Source organism: Heptranchias perlo, chromosome 6 (genome assembly GCF_035084215.1).
Source record: "Heptranchias perlo isolate sHepPer1 chromosome 6, sHepPer1.hap1, whole genome shotgun sequence".
In the NCBI taxonomy this organism is placed as follows: Eukaryota; Metazoa; Chordata; class Chondrichthyes; order Hexanchiformes; family Hexanchidae; genus Heptranchias; species Heptranchias perlo.
The window spans coordinates 39,638,692-39,653,425 of NC_090330.1; the positions used below are offsets into that span (position 1 = coordinate 39,638,692).

The 14,734-nt window shown below is 45.5% G+C and overlaps 1 protein-coding gene across 3 annotated transcripts in view; it reads right to left on the reverse strand.

Annotated features, from left to right (window-relative positions):
* dync2h1 (dynein cytoplasmic 2 heavy chain 1) overlaps nucleotides 1-14,734 on the reverse strand; it is a 656,363-nt gene that overhangs the window by 125,609 nt on the left and 516,020 nt on the right. The gene's annotated exons all lie outside the window — the stretch shown is intronic.

Sequence of the window (14,734 nt, forward strand, 5' to 3'; positions counted from 1 at the left end):
TGCAAGTTCCCTATTTGTTCAGTAAAACAGTGGTAAAGATAATCCCTGATGACATCATTCAGCAGAATTCCCTTAAATGCAACTGCTTCCGATTCCTGGGCTTTATTGTATCAGCATGCTCAGTTCACACTCAACATGATAAAAAATTAAAATTTATTTCTTATTCTCACTTTGCCAAGCTTGTTTTATTGAGGCTCAAGTTAACATTCAGCACTAATTTGGAATGTTTTTGGTACAATTAATACAAACTTCTCTTCATGAAGTATTTTCCAACTATGAAATATATATAAAACAGATTGGGTTCAGTTTTACAAAATCTATTTTTAAAACTGAAATACCATCAATCAGAAACCAGATTTAAGTGTCATTCCCCAACATTCCTAACTGGTCTAAAAAGAGCAGTGGAATAATATATGAAATGGAGAGGTTACACCCTCAAGGCATTCTCTCAAAGGCATTCAAACTCTTAATTTGGCAGGAAGGGCTAAAACATAGTGCTAGTCTCTGTGGACAGAAAAACAGAAATGCGTAACTTACTCAAAGGGTAAAGGTGCCATGTCCTATGCTTGTCACAAAACAAAGTCAGAGATCAAAGAAGACTTACTGTTCAAAACATTTCCTCTTATAACTTTCCATTATGAAAATAATCCCATTTTTGCACTTTGCCAATTGGTTTGGACTCTGTAATTGCTAAGAACTCCACAACAAAATGCAGATGACAGAGATATGACTGCAGAAAATACATCCTTCTTTAAATTGATTTTCTCCAGGAAAACAATAACATCCTTAGAAACGACAATGTCAGGATAATCAGGGAAAGTTAGCCTCTGCATATAAGTGGGAAAAATTGTGTTATGACAATTTTGGGTCATTGGGCATCGCCAGTTGGCTGCACTTCAGTAATGTAAAAATACCTACATGTTAGCACAGGTAAAATGGCTGCAGTCTCTTGTGTTTCAGCAATTTAGCCTTATTAATTATGCAGCACAGATGTAAATAGTGGCTGTTATCATGCCTGTTCAAATTTGCAATGTTTGGGAGGAAGTCATACTCAGCAGAACTTCAATCCAAGGCAAGGAGCTTAAAGTCTCAATTTAGAGAGATTGGCACAGCCGATTTTTGTGAAATTTCTAATTTTTTAAAACTATGATCCATAATAATGTATTTTAATGTATTATATTTTAAATTAACTGTGTCATTGAGTATATTAGTTTGTTATTCTTTTATAGCTATTCCTGTGTTTTCTGGATTCTTGCACCATCTATACAGCAACACTCCTCCTTCGGGTTAGAACTCACTGAGCGTATCAGCCACCATGCAGCATTGCCTCCTGTTCCAGGGCCAGGACTGGAGACTCCTTGCTTAGAGACCCCAACCCTGACCCCTCATTTGCCTTGCAAGTGGCAGACAGATGTTCCACCCCTTACAAGTCAATGGGGAAACTCCTGGAAACAGCAGAGATCTGACGCAACTGGGTACCCATCATTTCCTTGGGGCACCACCGGAGTTATGAAGGGAGACCAATGGAACTCCTGGGGAATTTCAGGGCCAAGAAATTCTAGTTTTTAACCTTTGGGTTTTAGTGATTCCAGTGGCACAAATCTATTATCTATTCTGCATACATTATTCTTAACGGAATCTGATACTAAAAAAATTAGCCATGAGAAGCAATATGGCTTCCATCACTGAGTCCTTAGGCTGGACCCTCCTCTGCAATCCCAGCTAAAATGGGGCAAGATAGCAGTGGAGAAAGAGGCAAAATCTGATGGTAAGGCCTACCACCACCTACCTGCCCCGACTTGGATTTACTTCCTGTGGAACTGCTCCTGGCTGCCCCTTCTCCGTCCGCTGCACGCAAATGTCAGTGGGGAGGCTCAGCCTGGATCTCTGGCCCATTGTCCACTGAGGCATATAAGGCTGAGGCTCTGTTGATCATCGGGGTTGTCCTGCCCTCTTAATGCCCAGCCACCTCTTCTGTATCAGCCTTGGTTCAGTGGTCCCACCCTCGCTTCTGGAGTAAGAAGGTTGTAGGTTCATCCCATTCCAGAGACCTGAGCACATAATCTAGCTGACACTTTAGTAGAGCACTCAGGTCAAAGTTGCCATCTTTCAGGTGAGATGTTAAACTGTGACCTTGTCTGCCCTCTCAGGTGGATGTAAAAGGTCCCATGGCACTATTCAAAGATGGCCAGGGGAGTTCTCCTGACGTCCTGGGCAACATTTATCCCTGAACCAATACCACTAAAAATAGATTTTCTGATTTATCAAATTGCTATTTGTAGGAGCTTGCTGCACACAAACTGGCTGCCATGTTTGCCTACATTACAGTTGAAAATGCTTCATTGGCTGTAATGAACTTTGGGATGTCCTGAGGGCATGAAAGGCACTATGTAAAAGCAAGTTCTTTCTTTCTTTTGACAAGATATATTTCTGCCATTTATGTGTTTGATCATTATCTTCAGCAATTTACAAAGATAGAAGTTCTAATCTCCTAAAGGGGTGCAAAATGAACTACATATAGATTTAATCTGAAAAATACCCATAAAATGATTTATTACAAGTCAAATATGCAGGTTTTGCAAAGGAGTGTTACTAACGGGAAGTACAAAGCATCACACAGTTTGGTTATATATAAGGGGGTAATTTTGCAGCTTTGTGCTGCTGACAGCAAGCTTTTCTCTCTGAGAGTGAATATTTCAAATTGTGGAGCGCACAGCCCATACTTTTCCGACGTGGAAACACAGAAAGTTGTGGGTAGTGGGTGTCCAAATTTCTGCCACGTATTCTCAGTGGAGAAGACTCTCCAGCTGGAACACAAAGTGAGAAAATTATCTTCAGATGTGCAGCTACTTGATTTTCCTCACAGAATGCTTGACTCGAATAAAAATTCTCAGTTGTAGTGACAGCTATTTTTTCTGTTTGATTTATTGCTAGAATTATTTGTTTAGTGTAAAAATGTGAACAATATTTTAGGCTTTTATTATGATGGGCTGGAATTACACCGGTTTCTTTGCTGATCTTGCTAATGGCAACTTAAGCTGACATTTCCTGAGAATCTCATCCACAAACGCCCCAACGTAAGAGCCGCTGTAAAACAAGAGGGAATCAACACAAGCAATCAGGGCCCAAGGAAAGTAAGGAACATATACCATCTATCTTCTTTGAGAAGGCTGAAGCACATTGTGCACCGCAAAGAGAGTGGGAACTTAAGAATTTGGTGAAAGTGGGAATTAGGTGGAGGGGGAAGGAGGTGCTAAATTTAAAGTGCAAGTGTGTGAACGCACAAAGCATGATAAGTAAGGTTGGTGAGCTGCAGCTGCAAATAGCCACATGGGAATATGATGTAGTGGCAATAACGGAGACCTGGCTCAAAAGAGGGCAGGATTGGGTACTAAATATTCCTGGATACAAAGTGTTCAGGAAAGAGAGGGAAGAAAAGAAAGGAGGTGGGGGGAGGGGCGTCAGTATTAATTAAGGAGAATATTGCAGTGCTGGAGAGAGAGGATGTCCTATAGGGGTTGAGGACAAATTCTATTTGATTGGAGTTAAGAAACAATAGAGGCGCCATTACACTACTGGGTGTGTTCTCTTGGCCACCAACTAGTGGGAAGGATATAGAGGAGCAAATTTGCAGGGAAATTACAGAGAGGTGCAAGAACTATAGAGTAGTGATAATGGGGGACTTCATCTGTCCTAATGTAGACTGGGATAGTAATAGTGTAAAGGCCAAATAGGGGGAGGAATTTCTGAAGTGTGTTCAGGAGAACTTTCTTGATCCGTATGTTTCCGGCCCAATGAGGAAGGAGGCATTGCTGGATCTGGTTCTGGGGAATGAAGTGGGTCAAGTGTCAGTGGGGGAACATTTAGGGAACAGTGATCATAGTATCATATGGTTTAGATTAGTTATGGAAAACGACAAGAGGCAATCTAGAGTAAAAATACTTAATTGGAGGAGGGCCAATTTCAGTGGGTTGAGAACAGTTCTGGCTCGGGTAAATTGGAATCAAAGATTGGCAGGCAAAACTGTAATCGAACAATGGGTGGCTTTTAAAAAGATGGTTTGGGTACAGCCTACGTACGTTTCCATGAGGAGGAAAGGTAGGGCAACCAAAGCCAGAGCTCCCTGAATGACCAAAGAGATAGAGAGTAAGATGGAGCAGAAAAAGGTGTTTGACAGATGTCAGGTTGATAATATAAGTGAGTACCAGGCTGAATATAGAAAGTACAGAGGAGAAGTGAAAAAGGAAATAAGAGGGGCAAAGAAAGAGCATGAGAATAGACTAACGGCTAACATATAAGGGAATCCAAAAGTCTTCTATAGGCATATGAATACTAAACGGGTAGTAAGCGGAGGGGTGGGGCTGATTAGGGACCAAAAAGGAGAACTATGCATGGAGGCAGAGGGCAGAGTACTAAATGATTATTTTGCATCTGTCGTTACCAAGGAAGAAGAAGCTGCCAAAGTCACAGTAAAAGAGGAGGTAGTTGAAATACTGGATGAGCTAAAATTTGATAAAGAGGAGGAACTAGAAAGGCTGGCTGTACTTAAAATATAAGGAATCTTACAACACCAGGTTATAGTCCAACAAATTTATTTTAAAATAGTTAAGTCACCTGGTCCAGATGGGATGCATCCTGGGTTGCTGAAGGAAGTAAGGGTAGAAATTGCAGAGGTGCTGGCCATAATCTCCCAATCCTCCTTAGGTATGGGGGTGGTGCCAGAGGACTGGAGAATTGCAAATGTTACACCTTTGTTCAAAAAAGGGTGTAAGGATGAACCTGGCAACGACAGGCCAGTCAATTTAACCTCAGTGGGTGGGGAAGCTTCTAGAAATGATAATCCAGGACAAAATTAATAGTCACTTGGACAAGTGTGGATTAATAAAGGAAAGCCAGCACAGATTTGTTAAAGGCAAATCGTGTTTGACTAACTTGATTGAGTTTTTTTATGAGGTAACAGAGAGGGTTCATGAGGGCAATGCGGTTGATGTTGTGCATATGGACTTTCAAAAGGCGTTTGATAAAATGCCCCATAATAGGCTTGTCAACAAAATTGAAGCCCATGGAATAAAATGGGCAGTGGCAGCATAGATACAAAATTGGCTAAGTGACAGGAAACAGAGAGTAGTGGTAAATGGTTGCTTTTTGGACTGGAGGAAGGTATACAGTGGTGTTACCCAGGGGTCAGTTCGAGGACCACTGCTTTTTTTGATATATATTAATGACTTGGACTTGAATGTACAGGGCACAATTCCAAAATCTGCAGATGACACAAAACTTGGAAGTGTAGTGAACAGTGAGGAGGACAGTAATAGACTTCAAGAGGACATAAACAGGCTGGTGGAATGGGCGGAGGCATGGCAGATGAAATTTATCACAGAGAAATGCGAAGTGATACATTTTGGTAGGATGAATGAGGAGGGGTAATAGAAAATAAATGGTACAATTCTAAAGGGGGTGCAGGAACAGAGAGATCTGGGGGTATATGAGCACAAAACTTTGAAGATGACAGGGCAGGTTGATAAAGCGGTTAAAAAAGCATACAGGATCCTGGGCTTTATAAATAGAAACATAGAGTACAAAAGCAAGGAAGTTATGTTGAACCTTTATAAAACACTGGTTCGGCCACAACTGGAGTATTATGTTCAATTCTGGGCACCACACTTAGGAAGGATGTGAAGGCCTTAGAGAGGGTGCAGAAAAGATTTACTAGAATGGTTCCAGGGACGAGGGACTTCATTTACGTGGACAGGCTGGAGAAGCTGGGGTTGTTCTCCTTAGAGCAGAGAAGGTTAAGGGGAGATTTGATAGACGTGTTCAAAATCATGAAGGGTTTAGATAAAGTAAATAATGAGAAACTGTTCCCATTGGCGGAATGGTTGAGAACCAGAGGACACAGATTTAAGGTGATCGGCAAAAGAACCAAAGGCGACACGAGGAAAAACTTTTATGCAGTGAGTAGTTATGATCTGGAATGCGCTGCCTGAAAGGGTGGTGGAAGCAGATTCAATCGTGGCTTTCAAAAAGGAATTGGATAAATACTTGAAGAGAAAAAGTTTGCAGGCCTACAGGGAAAGAGCAGAGGAATGGGACTAAGTGGATTGGTCTTACAAAGAGCCGGCACAGGATCGATGTGCCGAATGGCCTCCTTCTGTGTTATAATCATTCTATGATTCTAAGTCTCTTTATCTTATTGATGTTATGAAAATTAAAGTTTGAAGCCACCAAGCCTTCATTTATACCCTTTACGCACGGCACGTTTAAGAAAATGCAATTGTGGAATCTTTTCTCTTTTTAATTGTGATGCCTTAAAAAATCATTCAAAAATATATAACATACAATGCAGGTCTCAGGATGGAGAAATAAAAATAAAATCACTAAAAAGTTGCTATAAGAAATAGTGATTAAAATTTTGGGCATAAATTTACACCCATTCAGAACTGAGGTGTGTTCATGCTAAGGAATAGTACGCTTTTCCACTTTTGGCATTCTATATTAGCATCCAGCGTTCCTAACAAGTAGTAGAACAACAGTTAGTCCATATAGTGAAACTCTATATAGCTCGACCACTGATCTCAAAAGAGCATGCCATTGCACCAGGTTAAATTTTTTCATTTCTCATACTATATCTATAGCTTTTCTGATTGAGAATGCTAATGCACAGTATGTGCAGTGGGCCTCTGCCTATCAGAAATTGGTTTGAAACTACTGAAACTTATTTGATGTAGGTATGTCCCAGCTAGCAAAAAAGGGAAACTTTCACCTCATCAGTCTAAGATGGATGCAAACCCAGATCCCAAACATGAAAGATAATGATACCCGGACTTCAAGGGTTTAGTTAAGAGGAGAGATTACACAAATTGAGGTTGTATTCTCTAAAGTTTAGAAGGTTAAGGGGTGATCTGATCGAAGTTTATAAGATATTAAGGGGAACAGATAGGGTGGATAGAGAGAAACTATTTCCGCTGGTTGGTGATTCTAGGAGTAGGGGGCACAGTCTAAAAATTAGAGCCAGACCTTTCAGGAGTGAGATTAGAAAACATTTCTACACACAAAGGGTGGTAGAAGTTTGGAACTCTCTTCCGCAAACGGCAATTGATACTAGCTCAATTGCTAAATTTAAATCTGAGATAGATAGCTTTTTGGCAACCAAAGGTATTAAGGGATATGGGCCAAAGGCAGGTATATGGAGTTAGATCACAGATCAGTCATGATCTTATCAAATGGCGGAGCAGGCTCGAGGGGCTGAATGGCCTACTCCTGTTCCTATATTCCTATCTTTCCTATAATACTCTAAGCCACTGCAGCACTCAGTTCTCATTTTCTATAAGTAGGAAGTAGAGCGAGAGCGGGAGGCAATAAAGTTGGGGCAGAAGGCCCGAGAGTAGAGCGGAGTGGGAGGCAATAAAGCGGTGGGAGGCCAGAGAGTAGAGCGAGAGCAAGACAACAAAGCAGCAGGAGGCCCGAGAGTAGAGCGGAGTGGGAGGCAATAAAGCAGCGGGAGACCCGAGAGTAGAGCAGAGCGGGAGACAACAAAGCAGCAGGAGGCCCGAGAGTAGAGCGGAGCGGGAGACAATAAAGCAGCGGGAGACCCGAGGGTAGAGCGGAGCGGGAGACAATAAAGCGGTGGGAGACCCGAGAGTAGAGCGGAGCGGGAGACAATAAAGCAGCGGGAGACCCGAGAGTAGAGCGGAGCGGGAGACAATAAAGCAGCGGGAGACCCGAGGGTAGAGTGGAGCGGGAGACAATAAAGCAGCGGGAGACCCGAGAGTAGAGCGGAGCGGGAGACAATAAAGCGGTGGGAGACCCGAGAGTAGAGCGAGAGCACGACAACAAAGCAGCAGGAGGCCCGAGAGTAGAGCGAGAGCGGGAGAGTAGAGCGAGAGCAGGAGGCCCGAGAGTACAGCGAGAGCGGGAGAGTAGAGCGAGAGCAGGAGGCCCGAGAGTACAGCGAGAGCGGGAGAGTAGAGCGAGAGCAGGAGGCCCGAGAGTACAGCGAGAGCGGGAGAGTAGAGCGAGAGCAGGAGGCCCGAGAGTACAGCGAGAGCGGGAGAGTAGAGCGAGAGCAGGAGGCCCGAGAGTACAGCTAGAGCGGGAGAGTAGAGCGAGAGCAGGAGGCCCGAGAGTACAGCGAGAGCGGGAGAGTAGAGCGAGAGCAGGAGGCCCGAGAGTACAGCGAGAGCGGGAGAGTAGAGCGAGAGCAGGAGGCCCGAGAGTAGAGCGAGAGCGGGAGAGTAGAGCGAGAGCAGGAGGCCCGAGAGTACAGCTAGAGCGGGAGAGTAGAGCGAGAGCAGGAGGCCCGAGAGTACAGCGAGAGCGGGAGAGTAGAGTGAGAGCAGGAGGCCCGAGAGTACAGCGAGAGCGGGAGAGTAGAGCGAGAGCAGGAGGCCCGAGAGTAGAGTGAGAGCAGGAGGCCCGAGAGTACAGCGAGAGCGGGAGAGTAGAGTGAGAGCAGGAGGCCCGAGAGTACAGCGAGAGCGGGAGAGTAGAGTGAGAGCAGGAGGCCCGAGAGTACAGCGAGAGCGGGAGAGTAGAGCGAGAGCAGGAGGCCCGAGAGTACAGCTAGAGCGGGAGAGTAGAGCGAGAGCGGGAGAGTAGAGCGAGAGCAGGAGGCCCGAGAGTATAGCGAGAGCGGGAGAGTAGAGCGAGAGCAGGAGGCCCGAGAGTACAGCGGGAGCGGGAGAGTAGAGCGAGAGCAGGAGACCCGAGAGTAGAGCGAGAGCGGGAGAGTAGAGCGAGAGCAGGAGGCCCGAGAGTACAGCGGGAGCGGGAGAGTAGAGCGAGAGCAGGAGACCCGAGAGTAGAGCGAGAGCGGGAGAGTAGAGCGAGAGCAGGAGACCCGAGAGTAGAGCGAGAGCGGGAGAGTAGAGCGAGAGCAGGAGGCCCGAGAGTAGAGCCAGAGCGGGAGAGTAGAGCGAGAGCAGGAGGCCCGAGAGTACAGCTAGAGAGGGAGAGTAGAGCGAGAGCAGGAGGCCCGAGAGTACAGCGAGAGCGGGAGAGTAGAGCGAGAGCAGGAGGCCCGAGAGTACAGCGGGAGCGGGAGCGGGAGAGTAGAGCGAGAGCGGGAGAGTAGAGCGAGAGCAGGAGGCCCGAGAGTAGAGTGAGAGCAGGAGGCCCGAGAGTAGAGTGAGAGCAGGAGGCCCGAGAGTAGAGTGAGAGCAGGAGGCCCGAGAGTAGAGTGAGAGCAGGAGGCCCGAGAGTAGAGCGGGAGCAGGAGGCCCGAGAGTACAGCGAGAGCGGGAGAGTAGAGCGAGAGCAGGAGGCCCGAGAGTAGAGTGAGAGCAGGAGGCCCGAGAGTAGAGTGAGAGCAGGAGGCCCGAGAGTAGAGCGGGAGCAGGAGGCCCGAGAGTACAGCGAGAGCGGGAGAGTAGAGCGAGAGCAGGAGGCCCGAGAGTAGAGTGAGAGCAGGAGGCCCGAGAGTACAGCGAGAGCAGGAGGCCCGAGAGTAGAGCGGGAGCAGGAGGCCCGAGAGTACAGCGGGAGCGGGAGAGTAGAGCGAGAGCAGGAGGCCCGAGAGTAGAGTGAGAGCAGGAGGCCCGAGAGTACAGCGAGAGCAGGAGGCCCGAGAGTAGAGCGGGAGCAGGAGGCCCGAGAGTAGAGCGGGAGCAGGAGGCCCGAGAGTACAGCGGGAGCAGGAGGCCCGAGAGTAGAGCGGGAGCAGGAGGCCCGAGAGTACAGCGAGAGCAGGAGAGTAGAGCGAGAGCAGGAGGCCCGAGAGTACAGCGGGAGCGGGAGAGTGGAGCGAGAGCAGGAGGCCCGAGAGTAGAGCGGGAGCAGGAGGCCCGAGAGTACAGCGGGAGCGGGAGATACAGTTGGAGTCAATTCACCACAGGCAGAAATTGAAAGAGTGACGTCACAGGACAACAGGTAGATGATTGGTTTGTGAGTATTACTTTTTTTCTCTCTCTAAGTTAGGGCAGGGGTTTAACTAAGAGCTTAAATCAATAATTTAAACTAGATAAATTAATTAGTTAATCAAACTAAGAATAGCTGGAGATTAAAAACTCTAATAAAGTAAATAAATAAATTCCGGTTCGACAAGGCAGGGCAGGTGGTGTGTCGTAACCGCAGCATGTGGCAGTTTGTGGAGAGCAGAGTGATCCCCGGCAACCACATCTGCAGTAAGTGTCTGCAGCACAAGGATCTTCAGCTCAGAGTTGTTGAGCTGGAGTCCAAGCTGCAGACATTGCGATGCATCCAGGAGGGGAGAATTATCTGGACACTTTATCCAGGAGTCAGTCACACCCTTACATTAAGTAGTAGTTTAGATTCGTTCAGTGGTCAGGGACAGATGGGTGTGACTACGAGTCAGGCAGGTATTGGGATCCCAGGATCTAGTGATGGAGGAGCCTCAGATCTTGACCTTGTCCAACAGGTACGAGGTACTTGCTACCTGTATGGATGAGAGCAAAGACCGGAGGGAGGATGGACAAACTGACCACGAAACTGTGGTAGAGGGGGCCATTCAAGTGGGGGGAGTAAAAAGGAATGTGGTAGGGGATAGTATAGTCAGGGGGATAGACACTGATCTCTGCAGCGGCGTCCAAGAGTCCCAAAGGCTGTGTTGCCTGCCCGGTGCCAGGGTTAAGGACATCTCCTTGCAGCTGGAAAAGTACTTGGAGCATGAGGGGGAGGATCCAGTTGTCGTGGACCACGTAGGAACCAACGACATATGTAGAACTGTGAATGGGGTTCTGCTGAGACAGTTTGAGGAGCTAGGGTCTAAATTAATAAGCAAAATCTCAAAGGTAATAATCTCTGGATTACAACCTGAGCCACATGCAAATTGGCATAGGGTCAAACAGATCAGAGAGTTAAATGCGTGGCTCAAAGAGTGGTGTGGGAGACAGGGGTTTTGATTCATGGGGCACTAGCACCAGTACTGGGGAAAGGGGGAGCTGTTCCGTTGGGACGGGCTCCACTTAAACTGGGCTAGGACTAGCATCCTGGTGAATCGAATAACTAGGGCTGGAGATAGGGCATTAAACCAAAAAGGTGGGGGGGGGGGTTTCAGGTGAGGGGAAATTTAGAAATCTAATGAGAAAAGTCAAAGCAACAGAGCAGCGTAGTGATTTGGGTAAAGATAAGCAGAGCGTGGCAAGAAAGGACAGAGAGTTTACCAATACTAGAGCAACAACAAGTAAGGTCAAAGCAGGAAAAAATGGTAAAAAGTCAAAATTACGGCTCTTTATCTGAATGCACGGAGCATTCATAACAAGATAGATGAATTAGTTGCACAAACAGAGATTAATGGGTTCGATCTAATAGCCATTACAAAGACATAGTTGCAAAGTGACCAAGATTGGGAACTAAATATTCCAGGGTACATGACATATAGAAAAGACAGGCAGAATGGAAAAAGAGGGGATGTAGCGCTAATAATAAGGGATGACATAAGGACAGTGGTGAGAAAGGATCTTGGCTTGGAAGATTAGGAAGTAGAATCAGTATGGGTGGAAATAAGAAATAACAAGGGGCAGAAAACATTGGTGGGAGTAGTTTATAGCCCTACTTATAGTAGCTATACCGTTGGAAAGAGTATTCATCAAGAAATAATAGGAGCTTGTAACAAAGGTAATGCAGTAATCATGGGGGACTTTAATCTTCATATGTACTGGCAAATCAAATCGGCAAAGGTAGTTTGGAGCACAAGTTCATGGAATGCATTTGAGACGGTTTCCTAGAGTAATACGTCATGGAACCAACTAGGGAACAGGTTATTTTAGATCTTGTAGTATGTAATGAGACAGGGATAATTAGTAATCACACAGTAAAGGATCCTATGGGGAAGAGTGATCATAATATGATAGAATTTCAGATTGAGTTTGAGAGTGACATACTTAAGTTAATCTTAAATTTAAATAAAACCAATTACATAGATATGAGGGGTGAATTGGCTAAGGTAAATTGGGATGTTAAGTTAAAGGGTATGACGGTTGAAAAGCAATGGCAAACATTTAGAGAAATATTTCAATATTCTCAAGAAATACATATTCCACTGAGAAATAAAAACTCCACGGGAAAAGTGATCCACCCATGGCTAACTAAAGAAGTTAAGGATAGTATTAGATTTAAATAACAGGCCTATAATGCTGCCAAGAAGAGTAGTAAGCTTAAGGATTGGGAGGGTTTTAGAAACCAGCAAAGGATGACCAAAAAACTGATAAAAAGGGAGAAAATAGAATATGAAAGTAAACTAGCAAGAAATATTAAAACCGTCTGTAAGAGCTTCTACAAGTATGTAAAGAGGAAGAGAGTAGCAAAAGTAAATGTTGGTCCCTAGAGGCTGAGATAAGAGAAATTATAATGGGGAATCAGGAAATGGCAGATGCACTAAACAAATATTTTGTACCTGTCTTCACAGTAGAAGGCACAAAAAGCATACCAGAAATAGTGAGGAAACAAGGGGCTAATGAAAGTGAGGAACTTAAAGTAATTATTATCAGTAGAGAAAAAGTACTTGAGAAACTTATGGGACTAAAAGCCAATAAATCCCCTGGACCTGATGGCCTATATTCAAGGGTTCTAAAAGAGGTGGCTGCAGAGATAGTGGATGCATTGGTTATGATCTTCCAAAATTCCCTAGATTCTAGAACGGTCCCAGTGGATTGGAAGGTAGCAAATGTAACCCCGCTATTCAAGAAAGGAGGGAGAAAGAAAACAGGGAACTACACGCCAGTTAGCCTGACATCAGTCGTCCAGAAAATGCTGGACTCCATTATTAAGGAAGTGGTAACAGGGAACTTAGAAAATCAATATGATTAGGCAGAGACAACATGGTTTTATGAAAGGGAAATCGTGTTTGACAAATTTATTAGAGTTTTTGAGGATGTAATTAGCAGGGTAGATAAAGGGGAACCAGTGGATGTAGCATATTTGGATTTTCAAAAGGCATTCGATAAGACGCCACATAAAGGGGAAAAAATTGGACAGGGCCTGTTTTTGGGCAGGAGTAGCACAATCCGCTATTGCCCCGTGCCCAATGGCTCCTGCGCAGGCAGGACGAGATTTTCGTCAGGCCTGAGGACTCACCTGCAATCTGCGTTGGAAATCAGCTTTGACATAAGTGGTCAAGGTGAGTGAGGTCAACTGTCAAGTGGCATCTCCTACCAACTGCACCACTAGCCGCATCAACTCCTCCATGCACTAAACCCCCCAACACTCACCTACCAATAATCTCTTTCCATCAGTACTCAACTCTTCCAATCAGATGCTTCCTCTCACCCTCAAACATTACCACTGTTTCAAGCCGCCGACCCACAACTCATAGGCCACACACACTGGCAGCTATTCATACACGACAGGCACATCACCCAGACACACGTCCCGCTTTCTTGCAGGAGAAGGTAGCGCACAGCAGTAGCAGCAAGTGGCAGTGGCATTCAGCCCCTCAAGCCTGTTCCGCCATTCAATGAAATCATGGTGGACCTGTGACCTAACTCCATATATCCACCTTAGCCCCATATCCCTTAATACCCTTGGTTCACAGAAATCTATCAATCTCAGATATAGAATTCACAATTGATCTCGCATCAACTGCCGTTTGCAGAAGAGCTTCCCAAACTTCTCCCAACCTTTGCATGTAGAAGCATTTCCTAACTTCACTCTTGCACCCTTGGTAACTTCAATACCAAGATGGCATCTGGCGCACGTCACGCTGGAAACGTGCGTGCGCATCTAAGATGCCAACTTGGACGTCAGAGAGGCCGTGCAACACCAAAACAACGGGCGCTGCATGGCCCAATTTAGTGCCCAAAAGGTTGTTACGCAAGGTAAGGGCTCATGGGGTTGGGGGTAACATATTAGCATGGATATAGGATTGGTTAATGGACAGAAAACAGAGAGTAGGGATAAACAGGTCATTTTCAGGTTGGCAGGCTGTAACTAGTGGGGTGCTGTAAGGATTGGTGCTTGGGCCTCACCTGTTACAATCTACATATGATGACTTAGATGAAGGGACTGAGTGTAATGTATCCAAGTTTGCTGACGATGCAAAGCTAGGTGGGAAAGTAAGCTGAGGAGGACGCAAAGAGTCTGCAAAGGAATGTCAACAGGTTAATGAGTGGCCAAGAAGGTGGCAGATGGAGTATAATATGGGGAAACGTGAGGTTACTCACGTTGGTAGGAAGAATAGAAACACAGAATATTTTTTAAATGGTGAGAATCTATTAAATGTTGGTGTCCATAGAGACTTGGGTGTCCTGCTACAAGAAGCACAGAAAGTTAGCATGCAGGTGTAGCAGGCAATTAGGAAAGCAAATGGCATGTTGGCCTTTATTGCAAGGGGGTTGGAATACAAGAGTAAGGAAGTCTTACTACAATTGTACAGGGCTTTGGTGAGACCTCGCTTGGAGTATTGCGTACAGTTCTGGTCTCCTTATCTAAGGAAGGATATACTTGCCTTAGAGGTGGTGCAATGAAGGTTCAGTAGATTAATTCCTGGGATGAAAGGGTGAGGAGAGGTGGTGACTAGATTGAGCCTATACTCTCAGGAGTTCAGATGAATGAGAGGTGATCTCATTGAGACATATAAGATTCTGAGGGGGCTTGACAGGGTAGATGCTGAGAGGTTGTTTCCCCTGGGTGGAGAGTCTAGAACTAGAGGGCATAGTCGCAGGATAAGGGGTCAGCCATTTAAGCCTGAGATAAGGAGGAATTTCTTCACTCAGAGGGTTGTGAATCTTTGGAATTCTCTACCCCAGAGGACTGTGGATGCTGTGTCATTGAGTATGTT